Source organism: Ictalurus furcatus, unplaced genomic scaffold, assembly GCF_023375685.1.
Source record: "Ictalurus furcatus strain D&B unplaced genomic scaffold, Billie_1.0 ctg3, whole genome shotgun sequence".
Taxonomy (NCBI): domain Eukaryota; kingdom Metazoa; phylum Chordata; class Actinopteri; order Siluriformes; family Ictaluridae; genus Ictalurus; species Ictalurus furcatus.
Genome location: NW_026521046.1, coordinates 1 through 21,875, shown reverse-complemented (window position 1 = coordinate 21,875; position 21,875 = coordinate 1). Strand labels below are relative to the sequence as shown.

The window sequence follows — 21,875 nt, the reverse complement described above, 5'->3', positions numbered from 1 at the left end:
AGCCTAGTAGTATTCATCTTAGCATAGGATTAGGAAGTGATTTCTAAAAACTGTCGATCACACCTTCATGCTAACTCTGTACATGATGTCAATGGTTCACTGCTCCTCTCTCTCTCTCTCTCTCTCTCTCTCTCTCTCTCTCTCCCCGTAGATACTTACAGGGACCCTCGACTTTAAGTCTTTTTATTGCAAAAGCGGCTGCTAAAATAACTTTGTGCAGATGGAAAAAAACGTATTAGGCTAAGCAAATGTTCTGAGTTTTTTTTCCTAGCAGTTTTTGTTATGTATATGTATTTCATCAGCACTGCTACGAGTTTCTTTTTTTTTCCCCCGGGAACAATAATATAGCCTTATTCTGTTTACTCAGAAAGACTATAACTTTATTTTCAGTTCCTCTCCTTAACTTCAGTCACTTCCTCACTGAAACCTATAATCAGAATAACTCCAAAGCTCAGGTCTAAGCCTAAGTCTCCACTCTAAATCATGTGTCTAGAACACAGGCTCTGAAATTTTATCCAACACATTTGGTGTTTTATCTGCTCTAAAGCACCCACCTCAGCTCGTGCAGGCCGCTTAATTAGCTGATGACTTGAATCAGGTGAGTTTGGTGCAGGTTCTAATTGAACATCCTCAGGAGTGTAAAGAAGCCTCTCTCTAATATCTTTCTTACCAGTTCAACTCCAACTTCAGCACCACCCCAAGAAAGGACTGCATGTTAGGAGTGTTCAGGGTCAGTATCTAAACTGATAGTCTATTCACACACACTAGCACTAATACACTTCACATCCAGTATTTCCTTCTCTAATGCAGTGGGTTCATTGGTAACAGGTTTGTCTGATTAGTATTCTGGAGAAGGTTAACAATGTCGGTGTGTTGGTTCGGAGTTGTAGTTTGTGTTTGCCATGTTTGTAGTCTGAGGTGCATTCTGGGAAACGGAGTCGCTGGTTTGCTGTGACATGACAATGACACTTGAGAGTTTACTGTTCAAGACTCAGAATTACTATACATTACTATAATTAGCATCAAGCTGCACATGACATTTTATGAAAGTAGTACTATGTTTTTTCTCATTTACCGGTACCTCATACAGTCAAAAGGTTATTGAATTTTAATTATTTTTCTTAAAAAAAAAATTAAAAAATGTAAAAACTGAGTTGTGTCGTGGAAATTAGACAACACTCGCAGACTCATCCTCTGAGGTGAAAAAGGTTTATTACAGAAAGATGGTTAATACAGCATAGAAGAAGTATCCCAGAAGACAAAAAAATTTACATGATCATCCTGTTTACAACGTTTACAGCCAGGCTCTTAATGCATGCTGTTACCTTCTTGAGCATCAGTGAATGTTTGCACCTTTTGGAATCGTCATGTACGAGTCCTTCGGTTGTCCTCAGTGTGAAAAGATGGAACGGAACATCATATAACCTCTACTGGAAAGGGCTAAAATATGCAGGAAAAGCAAAGTATGTGAAGGACCTGGAGGATTTTTCTGAAGAACAGTGGGCAGTTTAACTGCTCAGGACAAACAAGGGACTCATGAACAACTATCATAACACATAAAAAGAGTCCTGGATCATTCAGGTAACGACACACAATATTAAGAATCAAACGTGTGTAAACTTTTGAATGGGGTAATTTTGATTAATTCAGCTATTATCTTGTGGACTATATGTAAACATCTGTTATGTGAAATAGTTTATTCATGGCGGTACTAAATAAGAAACTTAGGATTTTTATGATCAATCTTATTTTGCTAAGAGTATTAAGATTTTGTAGATTCTGCAAGGGGTATGTAAACTTCCGACCGCAACTGTATACCCACACACACACACACACACACACACACACACACACACACACACAAATTCAACCATTTAAAAACAGCAAGGTCTTTTATAAACAATCAAAAATAGACTATAATATGAACATTTTAACAAATTAACAAAGACACCACAGTTAAAACACTCTAAATACCTTCTTTTTGCAAAAGTTTTCAAAAGTCTTCTCTTGCGCCCGCACTCTCGATCTGATGCCAGCTGGAGCCACCTCTTCATGGTCCCCTCAACCTCCATCTCTGCAGCATTAGCCGTGAAGAGGTTTCTATGAACATTGGAAGAAAGCAACACATATCGTAAGGTTATTATGAATCTTAAGCATTAATTACATTTATACCATGGTCAGTGTGAATATTGGATTCTGATTGGCTGGAAGGTGTGCATTATAACCGTTTATTGCACAGGTAGTTCCAGTCAGTTTGATCACTGTGAGCATTTCTAAATCAACGCGCAGCCTACATGCACACACAAACACACACACACGCACAGACACTTGAGCATACAGAGACATTCGTGAACACACATTCGTACACACAGACACTTCTTGCCGGCGCTGTCTGCAACTTTAACAAAAAAAAATAGCTTTGCTGGTGAAAAGTTACATTATATTTCTCAGCAATGAGGTGTTACCATCACTGTTTGTGAAGTAATTCAACTCTCAGTTTTACTACACTACTGCTGCGCAACACTGACTATGTTTACATGGACAGCAGTAATCTAATTATTGACCTTACTCTGAGTAAGATAATAACGTGATTAAGGTGTTTACATGAGTCGCTTTTAGAATACTCCTGTCATGTTCCCATTTTACATGTTATAGAACATAATTAGATTAACAGCCCGCGTCATTACGTCACCGCGCCACGCCGTCCGACGTCCCTCCAGAATTTCACGTATCAACATACAGTTCGTCTTCGTTATGGTATAGTATACAGTTTTGGATGTTTTTATTTAATTTTTTTATAAACGCTTTAAGCGCAGTTATTGATTTGTCATGCTGTACGTGCAAATAGACAACTGCTTGAAGCCGTGGGCTGCATCCCAAACCGTGCACTTAGCGTCTATATAGTAGCCGAGATAGATGTATTTTCCCCACTACAGGCCTATAGTAGGCAAGTATGCGGTTTGGGACGCAGCCGTGCTCTCTTGTTCGCCGTAAAATGTTGAGCACTGCCGTGTGTGTACGTGAGTAGTTATATCATACACTTTCTGTCAAACTGTCAATCAAAGTGTTGTGTGTGATAATTTATGACCCTCTGTGCTTCCCTGACTGACAGGTCTGTAGGGGTGGTGAGGGGGGTAACCCTATGGAGTTTATCAGATGATCAATCTGGCTCCTTTGTGTCTGGGGGTGTTGTGGAGAGGTGTGTGTTGGGGGGAATAGTCCCCCTCCCAACAAAAGGTGTTTATGTTAATGAGTTTGGTTTTTGGTGGGGTGAAATACGTCTGAAAAGAAATAATGTTTTTAATATGGGGCTGTGTTTGTGTTACTTTGTGGCGTTATTTCGTTTGTGTAAACACATTGTTAGAAAAGCATGATGTTTGAATGTGTACATATATGAGTAGAATATTTGTTTTGTGAAATAAATGAAAACAATTGTTGATTATGTTTTTTAGGGATCCCGGTTTACCTTTGAATAAAAAGTTTAGGAGTTAAAGCGTCTTTTTTTTAAAAAAAGAATCTGTTTAAAATAATCGTTTGTATTACATACATTCTAAACACAAACCTTTAGGATGTAAAAATGATCAAAGAGCTGTTTAAAAAGAATCCGTATTACTAGGTTTCCAAAAAAACACATAAAAACTTTAGGAGGTAAAAATGGTTAAAAGAGCTGTTTAAAAAGAATAGCGCATATTACACGACTTCTAAACAAAGATCCTTACGAGGTAAAAATGTTAAAGTGCTGGCTAAAAGAATCTCCGTAATGTTTAAACTAGAAGAGAAGTATTTTCCAGAGATGTCTTCCAGTCGCTGTGTTAAGCAGTAATGAAGTTAAACTGAGACGCCTCACTCTCGCTAAACCCCGCCCACACATACGTGTTTTCAGACACGCCCCTCTCTCTCTCTCTAAACACACCCATACACGTGTTTTCAGCGTAGCCAGTACGTTCTGTCAAAATGTCAATCACAGCGGTAGAACTAGAGGGTTAATTTATGGCCTCGTCCTTGTCAGGCCTGCGTTTCTCTAGGAGTGCTTCATTTATGGCCCTTTGTTTCTTCCTGACCAAAGAGTTTTTTTATGACTAGGGGGGTCGTGGTGTGATCCTACAGATTGTTTATGATAATGACTGTCTGCGGGGGTGTTAATGGGTTTACGACACACCCTACAATAGGTATCCTTTATGTTTAAAAGTAGGGTCAGTTACGCAGGAGTCTCTAAGATCGCGGCTGTGTATCAGAGCGCTGCGTAATTTTAGGCGAATCGTCGATTCTCGTTTTAACTCACCTCTAAAGCTTTATATTTTATTTTGGAGAATACTTCAAAGAGGAGATGGCTGTCTGTCGTAACAGTAAGTGTTTTGTTTTTATTTTATTATTATTATATTATTATTATTATTATTATTATTACACATAGTTAAGAATGTTTTTTTTTTATTATTTATAAACGAATTTATGGGTATATTGTGGTGAATAAAACAGGTATCTAACGATACAGGTGATACTGACATTGTGTCTATCCCGGACATCGTAGACGAAATCAGGTTTCTGAACAAGGCAAGCGGTACGTGCGTTGTTATTCTTTATAAGTGTTCGATCCTGTGTATGATGTGTATGTGTTTAATGATTTTACTTCTTTTTTTCCACAAAGGGTCGAACACAGAAGTCCCGCGAGTCAGGTTTGAAAACCCCGTGCTGGGTAAGATCTGTAATAATGAGATATTTATCTGTTATGTTTAAAAGCGGTTTAAGATGTTTTCTTATGTATTGTGTTCGTTTGTTTACCGTTCAAGGCTTGTCAAATCTTGTAAACAAGATCGCTGCACCCGAGTTCAAAAATAGTGCTGCGGTTTCCACTGAACGCGGTATACCAACGAGCTCTGGAAAGGCCAAGCGTAAAACAGTCGCTCAGATCCACAGCACGGGTGTCGCTACGTCTAAACGTAAACGATCAAGATCTCCCCCACGCTCGACAGACGGTGTGTAGCATGTGTTTTTAATTTTTTAAAAAAAGAGTGTTTCATCATCCTAATTAGTGCCGGTATCCTAAGCAATGTTTTGTGTTTTTTTTCCCCAACAGAGTCAGCTGTGAATGAACCGAGCGCTATAGACTCTTGTTTGAACTGGAATCAGGAGCTGTTAGATTCGTGGGACGCCTGTGTATTTACCCCGGTTCCTGGAGACGATCTGCCTTCAAACCAAGAAGCATTTGGTCGCGAGGCTACTGATGTTATAGACAATAACAGAGAGTCGGCGGAGGTGATACGAACCGGGTTCAAGGCCATCGAGGATCGTATTGCTGGATTTGAAAAGACTTTTGCCAGCGTCACCGAGCGTCTGGACATTATAGAGAAGAATCAGCGTCTTTATAATCAAAGTCTTGTGGAAACTTTACAAAACCATACCATCACACATAAACAAATCATAGGAACCCAGAGGCTTCTTGCTGGGGAGATTCGTCGCGTTGATCACAGTCAACACCTGACGGCGGAATTGTTAAAACAGTTTGTACAGTTAGTTAAAAACAAGAAACTCGGGTGAGTTGTACAATAAGTATTTTATACCCCTGTGTGTGTGCGTGTGTGTGTGTGGTGTGTTTATTTGCTGGTGCGTATCTGGTTTACTGTGTGTGATTTTTTACTAGTTTTTGTTTCAATAAAAAAAAAAAAAAAAAATCTGTAAAAATGTCAAAGCGGTGTGGTGAAAACTCGTGTAATCTGGGAGCTGCAATTAAATTTAGAAGATGCGACGACGATGGTCTGTGTACTTTTGAACAGCGTTGCAATACAGAGACGTTACAGGGTTTAATTCAGACAATGGAGGATCTGAATAGACAGCAGTCTACCACCGATACTTTGTTGGACTTATTAAACATTGTTCGATCAATGGCTGAGGTTCAAACAGAGCCGCTGCCTAATTCGTTGTTAAACATCGGTTCAAATTCGTTGTTAGACAGCGATTCAAATTCACAGCAGGTGGGGTGGGGGTCAGACGGTCAATCGTTTAATCCTTCGGAGCCAAATTTTGGGTTATCCGAAGCCCAATATTGAGTATTGAATATTGAGTCTATCGTAAGAGAGGGTGGGTCTGTTGGTGGTTATACGGTGGTACCGAGACGCAGATTTAATGGTTTGGAGATACGGCGTCGTATAAACATGCGTGTGATAACCGCTCCAGACCTGGCAGCGTACGCTATATTTCTGCATGATATCATGTCTGAAATAGTATCGTTTGCCAGACTGCTGGCCGGCAATGGGGGCTTAATCAACATTACCTTGAGAGGCCCTAGTCTACCCTCTGACGTTAACGCTGTCTTGTCACCTGATAACGATTACGATTTGCACATATTCACACAACTAGAGAACATTATGCAAAGTAATTCTGACGTACGGGCTGATGAATGTCTAGATCTGAACGTGTCTATAGCTCTCGGTAAACACGGTGGTGCTTATCGAAAGATACGTGATTTAGCTCATAACGAGGTGATTGCCAGAAACAGAATGAATCTGTTCTGTCCCAACAACGTATCTAACAATCTGTGTTTTGCGATCTGTCTGTCCCATTTTCTACAACCGCATACGCCATGTGGTGAACTCGAGTCGTTAGCCGCGTCTCCACAGAAAACTGCAGGGTATTCGGTACGACAAAAGATAGGGTTTAATGACATCACACGGTTTGAACGGTTGTTATATGTTAAAATAGTGGTGTTCCATAGGACATGTTCTGGTCTGTTGGAACACTTTACGAACAATGACGAGCCTCATAATAAGACCGTGTTCTTGTATTTACACAACGAACATTATTTCTTGATTAAGAACCTAAAAGCATTCATCGGTACACCATACGTGTGCGAATACTGCTATCGTGGTTTTACTAGCCGCAGAGACCACAGGTGTAAAATACGTTTGCGATGTATGTAATGCACCTGATCGTCATAAATACGTTGGCAAAACGAGGCAATGTCACGATTGTTTGCGGTACTGCAGATCAGCCTACTGTTACAACGCGCATAAACAAACGCAAACAGGACAACAGTACGCTCAGTGTGATGTCGCTAAATACTGTCAGAAATGTAATAGGCGATATCACGTCAACGGAGCAGCACCAAAAAAACACGTGTGATCTGCAGAACACTGTATCCATTGTAAAGCTGAGTTGGTTAATGACGGAGTACACCAATGTTTCATACAACCGATAAAAATGGAACCACCTAGCGACAAATACATTTATTATGATTTTGAGACACAACACACGGACGGTAAACACGTAGCAAATTTCGTATGCGCCATTACATTTAAAGGGGAAGAGTTCACAGCCGCTGGTACAGACTGTATAGATCAACTTGTTAAAAAGTTTAGACAGCCTCATTATCAGAATTACACATGGGTTGCACACAACGCTTCAGGGTTTGACAATTTTATACTATTGGAATATTTTGCAAAAGCAGGGCTAACACTCCAAATTACTATGCAAGGCTGTCGGATCATCTTAATGTATGATAAGACATTCAAGCAACGTTTCATCGATAGCTACTCTTTCATCCCTATGCGTCTGTCCATGACATCCGCCGCGTTAAATCTAACCTGTGCTGAGAAAGGTCATTTTCCACATCTGTTCAATAGAACAGAAAATGAAGACTACGTAGGTCCATACCCTGATAAGCATTTCTACGGCTATGAGACAATGTCTGACAAAGAGAGGGCTCTGTTTGATGAGTGGTATGTTACGGTGTCGGGTAAGGTTTTTGATTTAAAAAAAGAGCTCGCCATGTACGGCAAGAACGATGTCGTTTTGCTCCGTGAGGCATGCATGAAGTACCGTGACGAATTCATACAATGTACCAAACTCGACCCATTCAGTTACACCACTTTAGCAGCGTGCTGCATGGCCGTGTATAAAACCCACTATCTACCTAAAGACACACTAGCTCTGACCCATAACAATGCATACACAAATCAGAACAAGACATATTCAGCCGTTTCCATTGAATGGCTTGAATATGTCAATACAACACGAGGCGTGAACATTCAGCACGCTTTAAATCATGGAGAGATGGTGATTGGAAAATATCATCTCGATGGTTATTATGAAAAGGATGGTGTCAAATACGGTTTCGAATTCAACGGATGCATGTTTCACGGGCATGAATGTCGTTATAATCCAAACCATTTACATCCGTTATCAAAAGTGCCCTACGGTTTGCCCAGAAGACAGTTTGATGATAAGGTCGAAATTTTGGAAAAGGCGTATGGTCTCGATGTTGAGGTGATGTGGGAATGTGATTGGAATAACGCTAAACAGAACGATGTCGCTGTAATGGCGTTCATGTCCACTTACACACATCCTGAACGATTGAAACCGCGCAACGCGCTATTCGGTGGTCGTACTAACGCGTACAAATTGTATCACAAAGCCCACAATAGTGAAAAAATACGATATGTCGACTTTACAAGTTTGTACCCCTTTTGCCAGGCCAAAAAATGTTACCCCAGAGGACATCCACAAATAATTTTCAAGGATTTTGAACCTCTTGAAAATTATTATGGGTTTGTCAAGGCTACAGTACTGCCACCACGAAAACTGCTTCACCCCGTCCTTCCCTATAGGACCGGTGGTAAGCTTATGTTTCCACTTTGTCGTACATGCGCCGAACATCAGAATCAGACAGACCCGTGTGGTCATACTGATGAGGAAAGAGCTATTTCAGGGTGTTGGGTCAGCATAGAGCTGTTGAAAGGTATGGAAAAGGGCTATATTGTAACGAACGTGGACGAGGTGTGGCATTTTCCACAACGGTCAGAAACTTTGTTTTGTGATTATGTTAAAACATTTTTACAATATAAACAAGAGGCCAGCGGTTTCCCCGCACACGTTATGACAGACGCAGACAAGGAATCCTACATCTCAGACTACTTTGAGAAAGAGGGGATTAAGATGGACGCCGGTAAGATAAGTCGCAACCCAGCACGGCGTTCTATTAACAAACTTCTGCTGAACTCACTTTGGGGTCGTTTCTCCATGCGTGAAAACTTGCCATGTACAGAGTTAATTTCGGATCCGGAACAAGTTACACAGCACATATTCGGTGACGGGTATGATGTTAAACACTTTTCCTTCGTTTCAGACAGCATGGCTCTAATTCAGTGGTGTTATGCGGATGGGAAAGGGGGGCAGACTCGCGACATCAACATCTTTTTTGGGCTTTCACAACAGCTCATGCCCGTCTAGAACTTTACGAATTAATGGACAAATTGGGTGACAGGCTGTTGTACAGTGACACAGACAGTGTGATCTTTACATCTAGAGAGGGCGACTGGGAACCTCCGTTGGGCCCCTATCTCGGTAATTTAACTGACGAGGTTGGAGCTGGTGATCATATTGTAGAATTTTGTTCAGGCGGCCCGAAAACATACGGCTACCGCACTGCGAAGGGTAAGGTTTGCATGAAAGCCAAAGGTGTCACGCTCAACGCAGTAAATTCAAAAGCCATTAGATTAGACACCCTGATTGGATTTGTCGATCACTACGTCGCGGGGGAGGATAATAGTCGTCATATACTGGCATACACAGATACCATTGTACGTAATAAAAAACAATTCACACTACACAACAGGTCAGTTGTTAAAAAGTTTAAGGTTGTGTACAACAAACGCGTACTGCTCCCAGATTTCACAACGATCCCATATGGCTTCTGACAATCTCTTTGGACATAGGGGTGTGCGAGACACAGAGGGGTTTGATTTCCGATTACATCACCCTTTCTCGTGTGTGATAAGCGGTCCTTCAAACTCGGGGAAGTCATATTTTGTAAAAATGTTGTTGCAAAATGCTGTACATTTGATTTCTAAAAAAATTGAAAATATTGTGTATATTTATGATTGTTGGCAACCGTTGTATGATGAATTGTTGAAAATGTACAAAATAAAATTTGTTGAAGGATTACCACAGACTCTGAATGATGATGCTCTGTTTCCGGCCAACGCGGTTAATTTGTTAATCCTCGATGATCTGATGAAAGAGGCCAGCGGGAGCAACGAAGTGGAGAAGGTCTTTACCCAATATGTACATCATAGAAATCTTAGCGCTATTTATATTGTACAGAATTTATTTTGCCAAGGGAAATCCAGTAGGACCATCAGTTTAAACACAAATTATCTAATGTTGTTTAAAAATCCCCGAGATGCTAATCAAGTCAGTGTTCTAGGAAGACAAATGTATCCCGGCAACACAAAATTTTTTATGGAATGTTATCAAGACGCAACCAGCAAGCCTTTCGGGTATCTGCTGATTGATTATAAAACAAAAACTCCCGGACACTATCGGCTCAGAACAGATTTACTTGCGCCACACCCTGTGGTATATCTCCAGAAAAGAAGATAGCGAAATGTCTGCCAGACTTTGTAGAAACCTGCCGCTTCTAAAAATATTATTAAAAGCGTCACCCAAAGACGGATTATTTTACAAACTGCCACAGACGAGCTCATTGCGACATTGTGTGAAGTAGCTCTTAATGTTCTCTATGGCAATATACCTCTCACATCTCAACAATACCAGAAGCTCAGAAAAAGGAAAAGCGTGATCAAATTTGTAGCGGATAAGACTGTTGGTGTTAAAAGAAAGAGACGTGTAATAAATCAACAGGGGGGCTTTCTTCTACCACTCTTAAGCGTGGCTATCCCTTTCATCTCCAGCCTGATTGCATCTAGATAACAGAGGGAATGGAGTACGCAGAGAAAATGTTTTTAGTCCCGCAGCACCAGTTGGACAAACTAAAGACCGGGACAGCACGCGAATCTATTCAACAAATCGTGGAGAATGATTTGGACATGGCTATAAGAAATATCTTGCACCGCTCTGACTTGGACAGTTATGAAAAAGCGAAGCTGTACACAAACGTTTTTTGTGCAAACACAATGCTGCCCGCAGGTCTCTGATGAAAAATCTTGGACTTGTACTGCTGAATGTTGAATCACTCTAGAATTTCGGTTTAGAAAGTTTTTGATATTCTGTGGAAAACGATTGTCATCTGGTTTATTACCAAAACTGTTAAAAAAACAACCCACGCCGACCTCGTTTATGTAGATGGCTAGCCAGTGTTCACCCGGGAGTCCTGAAGGATGCGTGTTGATTATCACCATGCATGGTAATTTTCTCAAGGGGGCTTTTGGTAGGTGGTCACACGGTAGTACGCCGAGAAAACGGGTATTACACGAGATCTTATCCATTATAGCCGTAAGCTGGATGGTGTCCATTCTGCCTATTAATAGTAATCAACCAGGATCTGTCTGCGATTTGACACTTCGATGATGCTGTCAAATATGGCATAAACAATTAAGTTGATCGTTCGGCTGTCTAAAACGTGCTTCTAGCCTAATGTTCCCAGACTTGATAAGCAACACGTGTTGACTGCAGTCTTCGTCCGGCGTGAGATTAAACGCATAAAGGGTATACCCATGCAGAAAATCCTCCCTATCAATAGCTAGAGGTTGATTTTTAAGATACTTTCCAGAAGCCAGCGCTAACTGGTAAAATTCGCGTACCGCAGAGCCACTTCCATATTCAGGCTGCAGAGGTTTAGCGGGGTGCTGTTGGCCGTCCAGATAAACTGCCAAAAATTCTAGGTCATAGTTTTTAAAGGCGAACGGATTTTTATCATACGAGCCTGTAAACGCATCATTATCAACCATAGCCAGAACAACGGATTTTGGTAGAGTTCCTAAGAACAAGTTTTCTTGATTACAAACACGTGAGCCTACAGGGATTGAGAAGTTTTTCACACACACCCTGTCGATGGGGTATTTGGCTGGCGTCGAGAGCAATGCTTGCGCGTGCCCCAATCTCACACCTGGTGATACCGACACTTTTTTCACAAACAGTGAAGCTGACACGATGTTTAGTTTATAGGCCACAGCGTCGCTCCTCATCAAACAGAATTCATCTTTCGCCCTCGTCATGCGAATTTTAATGTCCACGCCGTTAAGCATTAGTTTTTCTTGAAAGAATATGTCACTGTGAATGGGGGCCAGTAGTTCAACAACGTTGCTGGCGTTGGTAAATGCAGCTCGTTTGGTCAAACCTCTATTACCATCAGCGGGGTCCGTTACGTCCATGTGACCGGCCGTGTCTTTGTAAAAGAGCCCCGCTGAGAACAGCGTTTCAAGAGCGTCTTTTCCATAATTGGTGAGACACTCTATTATGCATCGATAAGGATATGTGTTGGTACTTTGTGATATGAGACGGTCTCCAAGCGACACGTCCACTTGTGAAAATATCGTAGATCCGGCATAGTTAATAAGTCCCACGGGGGCTCCGTCTGCTATGTCTGCGTTAGTGATTTTGAGACGCAAAAAAACCAGGGTGTTGTTTAGGTCCACATAATCCTCTCCAGTCCCCGCTATAAAAAACTCCAGAGGCGATGTTTCTGATATTGCTGACAACGGTGGTACTTCTATATATGTATTTTTTTCAATAACGGTTTGTGTTAATGGTACTGTGAATAGGTCCAGCTCGGTTTTTAAACATTCTTCTGACATATTGTGTAGTAAAGACATGGTCTAAAATATTGTTTTAACACAGGTCTTTGGTCTTTTTGCTGTAGAGCTGGTTGGCGTCTTCTTGTGCTTGCGTTTTACAACTGACGATTTCTTGGTGTTATGTTTTCTTTTCTTCGTCGTTTGGCCACTCCTCCGAGCCCCTGGCGGTTTAGAGGCTCTTCTGCGAGCCATCACCATTAGTCCCGATCCATCTTGAGTGTTATTATTGTTGTTATTATTATTATTAAACGTATGCGATAATGTATTGCTAACATCGCTTAGTATGTTTTTTGCTGCTGATTTAAGATGTGGTTTGGCTATGCTAAAACCGCGTTTTAGCAAAGGAATGGCCATTCTAAAGAGACCTCTAAACACACCCCCTAACCCGGCTCCATACATAACTCCGCCCCCTGCATAACCGGGGAGCCCACTCCCCGCTTGATTCTGGTAATATTGGACGTAACGCAGAGGGTCTGTGTGGTGATTGTTGAAATATGACATTATGATTATTTTTTTAAACAAATTGTTTCACAGGCCTAAAATGCAGTTTGGCACACACCTTCCCGTAACTGAAGCGCACGTCTCGATTTTGATCGTCTTTCACCTGTATGGTTATCTCACTGACGGACGATTTATTAACCGATACGTAGTGTGGGGTGTCGTATCTAACACTAACATTTTTGTGGTTCTCCCCCTCTATATGTACACATCTCAGTAGCGGCACGTAGAAATCCCCCACGGTCTGGTATTCTATGATATCGGTATAAATATACATACTGTAAAACCCCGCATTAATGTCAGCCTGAAAAGGCGCATAAGTCATGCCAGATCTTTCAACAGCATGGTCCGTAGTTTCAACAGCAACTCCCGGTTTTAATCCTAAAATATTGGCCACCTTTCCATAAAATGTCAGCGATGTCTTCGGAGGGCCTTTGAGAAAAATTTTATTTTTAACATGGTCATAACCGAGACTCGCACGTTGTGTCAGAGTCGCGTTGATCTCCCTGATCAAAAAAACGACGTCGTCATAATATCCAGTCTTTAACCTGTAAGATGCGTTTGATATATTGCCTTCAATATTATATTCGGTGACCCGATTCTCAGTCTTCGTTGTTTCACCATAGTTGAAAATGAACGTAGCATCTTCCTCATTAAATGTGTACCACGACAGCGGATATTCAAATTCGATTAACCCGACTTGCCATTCTCCTTTTAGATTGATAGTTTTCGATAATCGAGTTGTATAACACGAGATACTATTTTCCGGATAAACGGTCCTTGAGGCATTACAGGGAAGCGTTACATAAAAACCACCCGCAGTCATGGTTGGTTTTTACATGAATGTGTGCCATCTACAAGGTTTCGTCTGTTTTTATGGGATTCTGTACATCGACCAATTCTTTCTGGTCGATCCACGATGCGAATTTTGAGGGCCATCCGAGCCATCTAACCAAAACCATTGTTTTTCGACCTTGTTTCTTCTTGTCTAAAATTTTTTCCACTCTAAATGTTTTGTTTTTGTTCACAGATATTTTTTGTAATTCCTCTTCATAAAAAACACCATCGATGACATCGCCGTCATAATCACACAACCTATAGACGGGACGTTCGTGTGATATGCATTCTGTTATAGTGAAGAACTCGTGCGTGTAGTTTTCTTTATAACCTTTTGTGAACGGACCTCTTACTTTAGAAATTCTAACAATGTCGCCAACTTTATATTTAAATTTAGGGGTTACGCCGGGGCCGTCTTTAGATCCATATAGGTTTTTATACACGGCAGATTCATTTTCTTTGGACACATCAATAGGTCTCATCTTAATGCTGCTGTGATAGCTGGCATTGTATCCGTCCGTGATGTCTTGTAGAATATCGATATAGCGTTTGGAGTTTGTAGCAGTTAAATATCTCCACATCCGCCCTTTTAAGGTCCTATTAAACCGCTCGACGATGCACGCTTTTAAATCGGTGGCTGTTGCAAAATGTTGTATGTTGTACTTTTTTGTCATGCTTTGAAAATGTTTATTAAAAAATTCTTTCCCATTATCTGTCTGTAGTTTACGGGGCACCCTGCCCTCATCCAGTATAGATTGGAAAGCTTTAGACACCTTGACACCGGATTTGTTTTTTAAAACCCGAGTCCACGCATATTTACTAAACATGTCTATGCACGTCAACAGAAAATGAACGTTGTCGTTTTCCTTGGCGTATGCAGACATATCGACCAGATCTGCCTGAAACTGTATATCAATACCATAAACAAAAACACGATTTCTTTTGTATTTTAGCGGTGCAGTTCTGTGTAACGTGTAAGCATCCTCGCCGGCAAGCCAATCCGAAACTTGTTTATCTGTTAAACGAACCCGTTTCCTTTAAAATACTGTCTTTTAAACGTTTTTTACCACCAAAAGACCCCGCATTTGAAGGTGTGTAATAGACTTTTTTCAGGTCTGCTGTCATGTCTCCTAACATGTCGACACTTTAACAATCACAAAAGAATAACACAGATGGTATTAAACGTCTTGGTATTTATTTCAGTAAAAGATCATAAACGTTATCATACAACATCATTGAGGGAGTGTAGGAATTTTATGCACATCACAGTGTTTTTGTCAACCACATACGCTATAAATGCGTCGATTATTTCACAGACATCTGTCTGGTCATTTCTCGACAGCAGAATTTCACACACATCATACACATACGTACACATACATAAAATGTCTGCAATTCTAATACGTCTGCCACATTCAGTCACAATATCTAGTATTTTTGTGATAGAAACCAAAATCGGTTCGCATGCATTAATACACATATGTACCAAAGCAGTCCAATCACACACCGTACCTCGCACAAGACACATCTGATTCACGAGATTTGTTAGAAGTCTCGGGTCAACATCGCATCCGTTTACAGCTACGGATACACCAACACAGTCCGTAAGGCATTTGTACAACAGACTGGACATCTCGCACCTAATACGGCGTTTAAGCAGACTCTTTGCTAATCCTGTAGCGCTGCACACGTTCCCCATCTCAAACGGTTGGTATGACCCCCTTCCAGCTGTCCATGGCGTCGTAGACGATCTGCTCGCTGCTGACATCCACAAGTTACTCTCTGACCTCGTTAAGCCTTTGCACGATGTACACTTCGTCCCACAGCTCGTGTAGAACGGCATCCACCGATCCTTGAATTCTCTGAGGGTTAACCCTCAAACCAAACCGACTCAAGGCTTGAGCGATGAAATGTTTAAGCCCAGGCTTGAGCAGATCACGCGATAGTTCCTCAAAGTATTTGTCAAAGAAATACGCATCAGGTTCGAAGAGACAAGAATGTCTAAGCTGACTCGGATGATCCATTTCGCACCCCAAACAGAGATCTTTCAGTTTTTTTATTGATAACATGCTCCAGAAGGACCACGACTGTCGCTTTTATAATCTTGAACGCGTCAGATCGAATACAGCCGTCTGTGTCATCAACACCGATGTAGGCAGAGGCGCCAGTTAAAGAGCCGCTGATTCCGTACGGAGTTGTGAGGAAACTTAGGTTGTGATATCCTAATTCCTTGCAGAAATTTTCCAACCACTTGTTGTCGTATGTTTGCGGAGTGGATTCTAGCGTTGTCGTGTTGTCGTCAGGCAGAGCCGGCGCTGTCTCCGGGGTGTTGCTGTAGCAGGCGTATGTAGAATCTTGAGACATCTTCGTAATATGTGTTTAACTGTGACACAGGCCACCCCGTTTTAATCATCACAGCATGAGGGCGGTCTTAAGAGAGGATCTCCGGAGTTGGTAACGCCCTGCTCGGGGTTAAACGACAGCTGCTTTACAACCTCATCACCCACACGAAGAATTTTTGACAAACTAATACATTGTTGTTTTTTTCTTGGAGCAAAAGTTAGCTCCTCAATCTTTTCATCAGAGCCTCTTATAGGCGTGATGCAGAACCGTCTTCTAGAGATATTAGGAGTTCTCGGTGTAGCCATTGTAGCAGTTAGTTACAGACTGTCTTCTGTGTTTAGCCATAATGTCTTAACAAGCTATTTAAAAACCTGTTAACACCCCCGCAGACACTCATTATCATAAACAATCTGTAGGATCACACCACGACCCCCCTAGTCATAAAAAAAAACTCTTTGGTCAGGAAGAAACAAAGGGCCATAAATTAAGCACTCCTAGAGAAACGCAGGCCTGACAAGGATGAGGCCATAAATTAGCCCTCTAGTTCTAACGCCGTGATTGACATTTTGACAGAACGCACTGGCTACGATGAAAACACGTGTATGGGTGTGTTTAGAGAGAGAGAGAGGCGTGTCTGAAAACACGTATGTGTGGGCGGGTTTTAGCGAGAGTGAGGCGTCTCAGTTTAACTTCATTACTGCTTAACACAGCGACTGGAAGACATCTCGGGAAAAAAACTTATCTCCTATGCAAGATATCCATCAGGGCACGCTTGACCCGTGAACAGGGGCGGAAACGGGAGAACATGCGGTCTCTCCGTGTCTGTCTTTTGTTTAGCGACAAGCTAGCATGCAAACTGTGATGAGAGGTGTACATTTTCCGCGATCGGCCATCTATATAGTCAGTGTTTTATATTTAATAAGCAAATATGTCTATATGCTGATTGGTCTTAAGCAGCGTTGTCCAATCTTCAGCTTTTCGTTCCAATCTAGCAGGAGCCACACCCGATTCCAATTGTTGGATCCGCTGATCTTGGCTTTCAGTAGACTAAAGTGTGGCTTCTGCTTGGTTAGAATGACAACCTGCAACCACACTGGCCCATTCTGGATAAGACTGGACAACCCTGATCTAAAGCAAATAACCACTGAGGTAAGTGCCACTTTGTGAGTTCTGAATCCGTCCATGCCGACTCGACGTCACTCGAATGAACAGGGAAGGAACCGGTAGATGAGAAGACTTCCCACGGTTGACGAATGGCAATTTCAGGTTGAGGGTGCGTTTGCTTTGCGTTTTCCCGCTTGGAGGTGGGGAATTACAAGTTGCAACCTCGAGTCAGGCGCATCATTACTCTTGTCTTCTTGGTGAAGGAAAGAGCCAGGCTTCCACGTTCAGTGGAAAAGCAGAGACTGCCTGTGATTTGGCAAGCAGCCGTTATCTGCCTTGCTACAAAAGCTCAATGGAAGGGAAACCGCTCCCAGCCTTTCTCGGGCGCAGACCTCTTGCTGATTAGGTGAACTCGGAGACCAGTACTTTACGCAAAATTTTCCGGTCACGCACAGAGTCTTGTTGAGCAACGAAAGAGCCAGGCTTCCACTTTCTGGGGAAAACCAGAGACTCCCTTTCATTTGGTAAGCAAATGTTAACTGCTTTGCTACAAAAGCACAAAAGAAGGAAATCTGCTCTGTCCGAGTCTCGCTTTGCGGCTGTTCCTAGGGGACCTGATCTTACGGTGATGACAACCGCTCAGTCATTAGAGCAAAGTTCAAAATTCCTAGCTTGCTTCTGCCCGGTCTCGAACCAGGGACCTTTTGCGTGTGAGGCAAACGTGATAACCACTACACTACAGAAACCACGACAGGATGGTCCTTTGGCCTGTTGCCTCTGGTCTTCTGATGAGAAGAGCACATACATTAACTTTTGTTCACCAGAGGTTGAATTGCCACAGCGTTGGTGTTGGTGTTATTAGTGGTGAACATAGCCCCCATCCAAACAGTTGACCCGCGTTCGAGTCCCGGCCAGTTCACGGATTGTGACTTGGAGCTTCTCGAGGTACTTTATGGTAGTTGGCACAAAAGGAAGGAATCACCTACCTGAAAATAAATGGGGTCAACAGAATGTGCCATAGGCTTCTCTGCAGGCCTCCTACGACTCTTTCTGCTTCCCACTTGACTTCTTAGTGCTCTCTTTTGCTGTTTTTGTAAACACAGATCATTATGAATGGCGAATGGCAATTTCAGGTTGAGGGTGCGTTTGCTTTGCGTTTTCCCCGCTTGGAGGTGGGAATTACAAGTTGCAACCTCGAGTCAGCGCATCATTACTCTTGTCACGACAGGGTGGGCCTTTGCCTGTTGCCTCTGGTCTTCTGATGAGAAGAGCCATACATTAACTTTTTGTTCACCAGAGGTGAATTGGCAGCGTGGTGTTGGTGTTATAGTGGTGAACATAGCCCCCATCCAAACAGTTGACCCGCGTTCGAGTCCCCGGCCAGTTCACGGATTGTGACTTGGAGCTTCTCGAGGTACTTTATGGTAGTTGGCACAAAAGGAAGGAATCACCTACCTGAAAATAAATGGGTCAACAGAATGTGCCATAGGCTTCTCTGCAGGCCTCCTACGACTCTTTCTGCTTCCCACTTGACTTCTTAGTGCTCTCTTTGCTGTTTGTAAACACATCATTATGAATGGCGAATGGCAATTTCAGGTTGAGGGTGCGTTTGCTTTGCGTTTTCCCGCTTGGAGGTGGGGAATTACAAGTTGCAACCTCGAGTCAGGCGCATCATTACTCTTGTCTTCTTGGTGAAGGAAAGAGCCAGGCTTCCACGTTCAGTGGAAAAGCAGAGACTGCCTGTGATTTGGCAAGCAGCCGTTATCTGCCTTGCTACAAAAGCTCAATGGAAGGGAAACCGCTCCCAGCCTTTCTCGGCGCAGACCTCTTGCTGATTAGGTGAACTCGGAGACCAGTACTTTACGCAAAATTTTCCGGTCACGCACAGAGTCTTGTTGAGCAACGAAAGAGCCAGGCTTCCACTGTCTGGGGAAAACCAGAGACTCCCTTTCATTTGGTAAGCAAATGTTAACTGCTTTGCTACAAAAGCACAAAAGAAGGAAATCTGCTCTGTCCGAGGTCTCGCTTTGCGGCTGTTCCTAGGGGACCTGATCTTACGGTGATGACAACCGCTCAGTCATTAGAGCAAAGTTCAAAATTCCTAGCTTGCTTCTGCCCGGTCTCGAACCAGGGACCTTTTGCGTGTGAGGCAAACGTGATAACCGCTACACTACAGAAACCACGACGTGGCGGTCCTTTTGCCTGTTGCCTCTGGTCTTCTGATGAGAAGAGCACATACATTAACTTTTGTTCACCAGAGGTGAATTGCGCAGCGTGGTGTTGGTGTTATAGTGGTGAACATAGCCCCATCCAAACAGTTGACCCGCGTTCGAGTCCCGGCCAGTTCACGGATTGTGACTTGGAGCTTCTCGAGGTACTTTATGGTAGTTGGCACAAAAGGAAGGAATCACCTACCTGAAAATAAATGGTCAACAGAATGTGCCATAGGCTTCTCTGCAGGCCTCCTACGACTCTTTCTGCTTCCCACTTGACTTCTTAGTGCTCTCTTTGCTGTTTGTAAACACATCATTATGAATGGCGAATGGCAATTTCAGGTTGAGGGTGCGTTTGCTTTGCGTTTTCCCGCTTGGAGGTGGGAATTACAAGTTGCAACCTCGAGTCAGGCGCATCATTACTCTTGTCTTCTTGGTGAAGGAAAGAGCCAGGCTTCCACGTTCAGTGGAAAAGCAGAGACTGCCTGTGATTTGGCAAGCAGCCGTTATCTGCCTTGCTACAAAAGCTCAATGGAAGGGAAACCGCTCCCAGCCTTTCTCGGGCGCAGACCTCTTGCTGATTAGGTGAACTCGGAGACCAGTACTTTACGCAAAATTTTCCGGTCACGCACAGAGTCTTGTTGAGCAACGAAAGAGCCAGGCTTCCACTTTCTGGGGAAAACCAGAGACTCCCTTTCATTTGGTAAGCAAATGTTAACTGCTTTGCTACAAAAGCACAAAAGAAGGAAATCTGCTCTGTCCGAGGTCTCGCTTTGCGGCTGTTCCTAGGGGACCTGATCCTACGGTGATGACAACCGCTCAGTCATTAGGGCAAAGTTCAAAATTCCTAGCTTGCTTCTGCCCGGTCTCGAACCAGGGACCTTTTGCGTGTGAGGCAAACGTGATAACCACTACACTACAGAAACCACGACGGGGTGGTCCTTTGCCTGTTGCCTCTGGTCTTCTGATGAGAAGAGCACATACATTAACTTTTGTTCACCAGAGGTGAATTGCACAGCGTGGTGTTGGTGTTATAGTGGTGAACATAGCCCCCATCCAAACAGTTGACCGCGTTCGAGTGCCGGCCAGTTCACGGATTGTGACTTGGAGCTTCTCGAGGTACTTTATGGTAGTTGGCACAAAAGGAAGGAATCACCTACCTGAAAATAAATGGGTCAACAGAATGTGCCATAGGCTTCTCTGCAGGCCTCCTACGACTCTTTCTGCTTCCCACTTGACTTCTTAGTGCTCTCTTTGCTGTTTGTAAACACATCATTATGAATGGCGAATGGCAATTTCAGGTTGAGGGGCGTTTGCTTGCGCGTTTTCCCGCTTGGAGGTGGGGAATTACAAGTTGCAACCTCGAGTCAGGCGCATCATTACTCTTGTCACGACAGGTGGCCTTTGCCTGTTGCCTCTGGTCTTCTGATGAGAAGAGCACATACATTAACTTTTGTTCACGCAGAGGTGAATTGCGCAGCGTGGTGTTGGTGCTTATAGTGGTGAACATAGCCCCCATCCAAACAGTTGACCCGCGTTCGAGTCCCGGCCAGTTCACGGATTGTGACTTGGAGCTTCTCGAGGTACTTTATGGTAGTTGGCACAAAAGGAGGAATCACCTACCTGAAAATAAATGGGTCAACAGAATGTGCCATAGGCTTCTCTGCAGGCTCCTACGACTTTTCTGCTTCCCACTTGACTTCTTAGTGCTCTTTTGCTGTTGTAACACATCATTATGAATGGCGAATGGCAATTTCAGGTTGAGGGTGCGTTTGCTTTGCGTTTTCCCGCTTGGAGGTGGGAATTACAAGTTGCAACCTCGAGTCAGGCGCATCATTACTCTTGTCTTCTTGGTGAAGGAAAGAGCCAGGCTTCCACGTTCAGTGGAAAAGCAGAGACTGCCTGTGATTTGGCAAGCAGCCGTTATCTGCCTTGCTACAAAAGCTCAATGGAAGGGAAACCGCTCCCAGCCTTTCTCGGGCGCAGACCTCTTGCTGATTAGGTGAACTCGGAGACCAGTACTTTACGCAAAATTTTTCCGGTCACGCACAGAGTCTTGTTGAGCAACGAAAGAGCCAGGCTTCCACTTTCTGGGAAAACCAGAGACTCCCTTTCATTTGGTAAGCAAATGTTAACTGCTTTGCTACAAAAGCACAAAAGAAGGAAATCTGCTCTGTCCGAGGTCTCGCTTTGCGGCTGTTCCTAGGGACCTGATCCTACGGTGATGACAACCGCTCAGTCATTAGGGCAAAGTTCAAAATTCCTAGCTTGCTTCTGCCGGTCTCGAACAGGGACCTTTTGCGTGTGAGGCAAACGTGATAACACCTACACTACAGAAACCACGACGGGGTGG

At 43.0% G+C, this 21,875-nt stretch overlaps 3 non-coding genes across 3 annotated transcripts; all 3 read right to left on the bottom strand.

Moving 5' to 3' along the window:
• Positions 1-17,982: 17,982 nt before the first annotated feature.
• Positions 17,983-18,055, bottom strand: trnav-cac (transfer RNA valine (anticodon CAC)). The gene has a single exon. It is a non-coding gene; the product is annotated as a tRNA-Val (tRNA).
• A 1,361-nt stretch (positions 18,056-19,416) lies between these two features.
• On the bottom strand, positions 19,417-19,489 carry trnav-cac (transfer RNA valine (anticodon CAC)). Its single transcript has one exon. It is a non-coding gene; the product is annotated as a tRNA-Val (tRNA).
• Positions 19,490-20,375: 886 nt separating this feature from the next.
• trnav-cac (transfer RNA valine (anticodon CAC)) lies at positions 20,376-20,448 on the bottom strand. The gene has a single exon. It is a non-coding gene; the product is annotated as a tRNA-Val (tRNA).
• Positions 20,449-21,875: the final 1,427 nt, after the last annotated feature.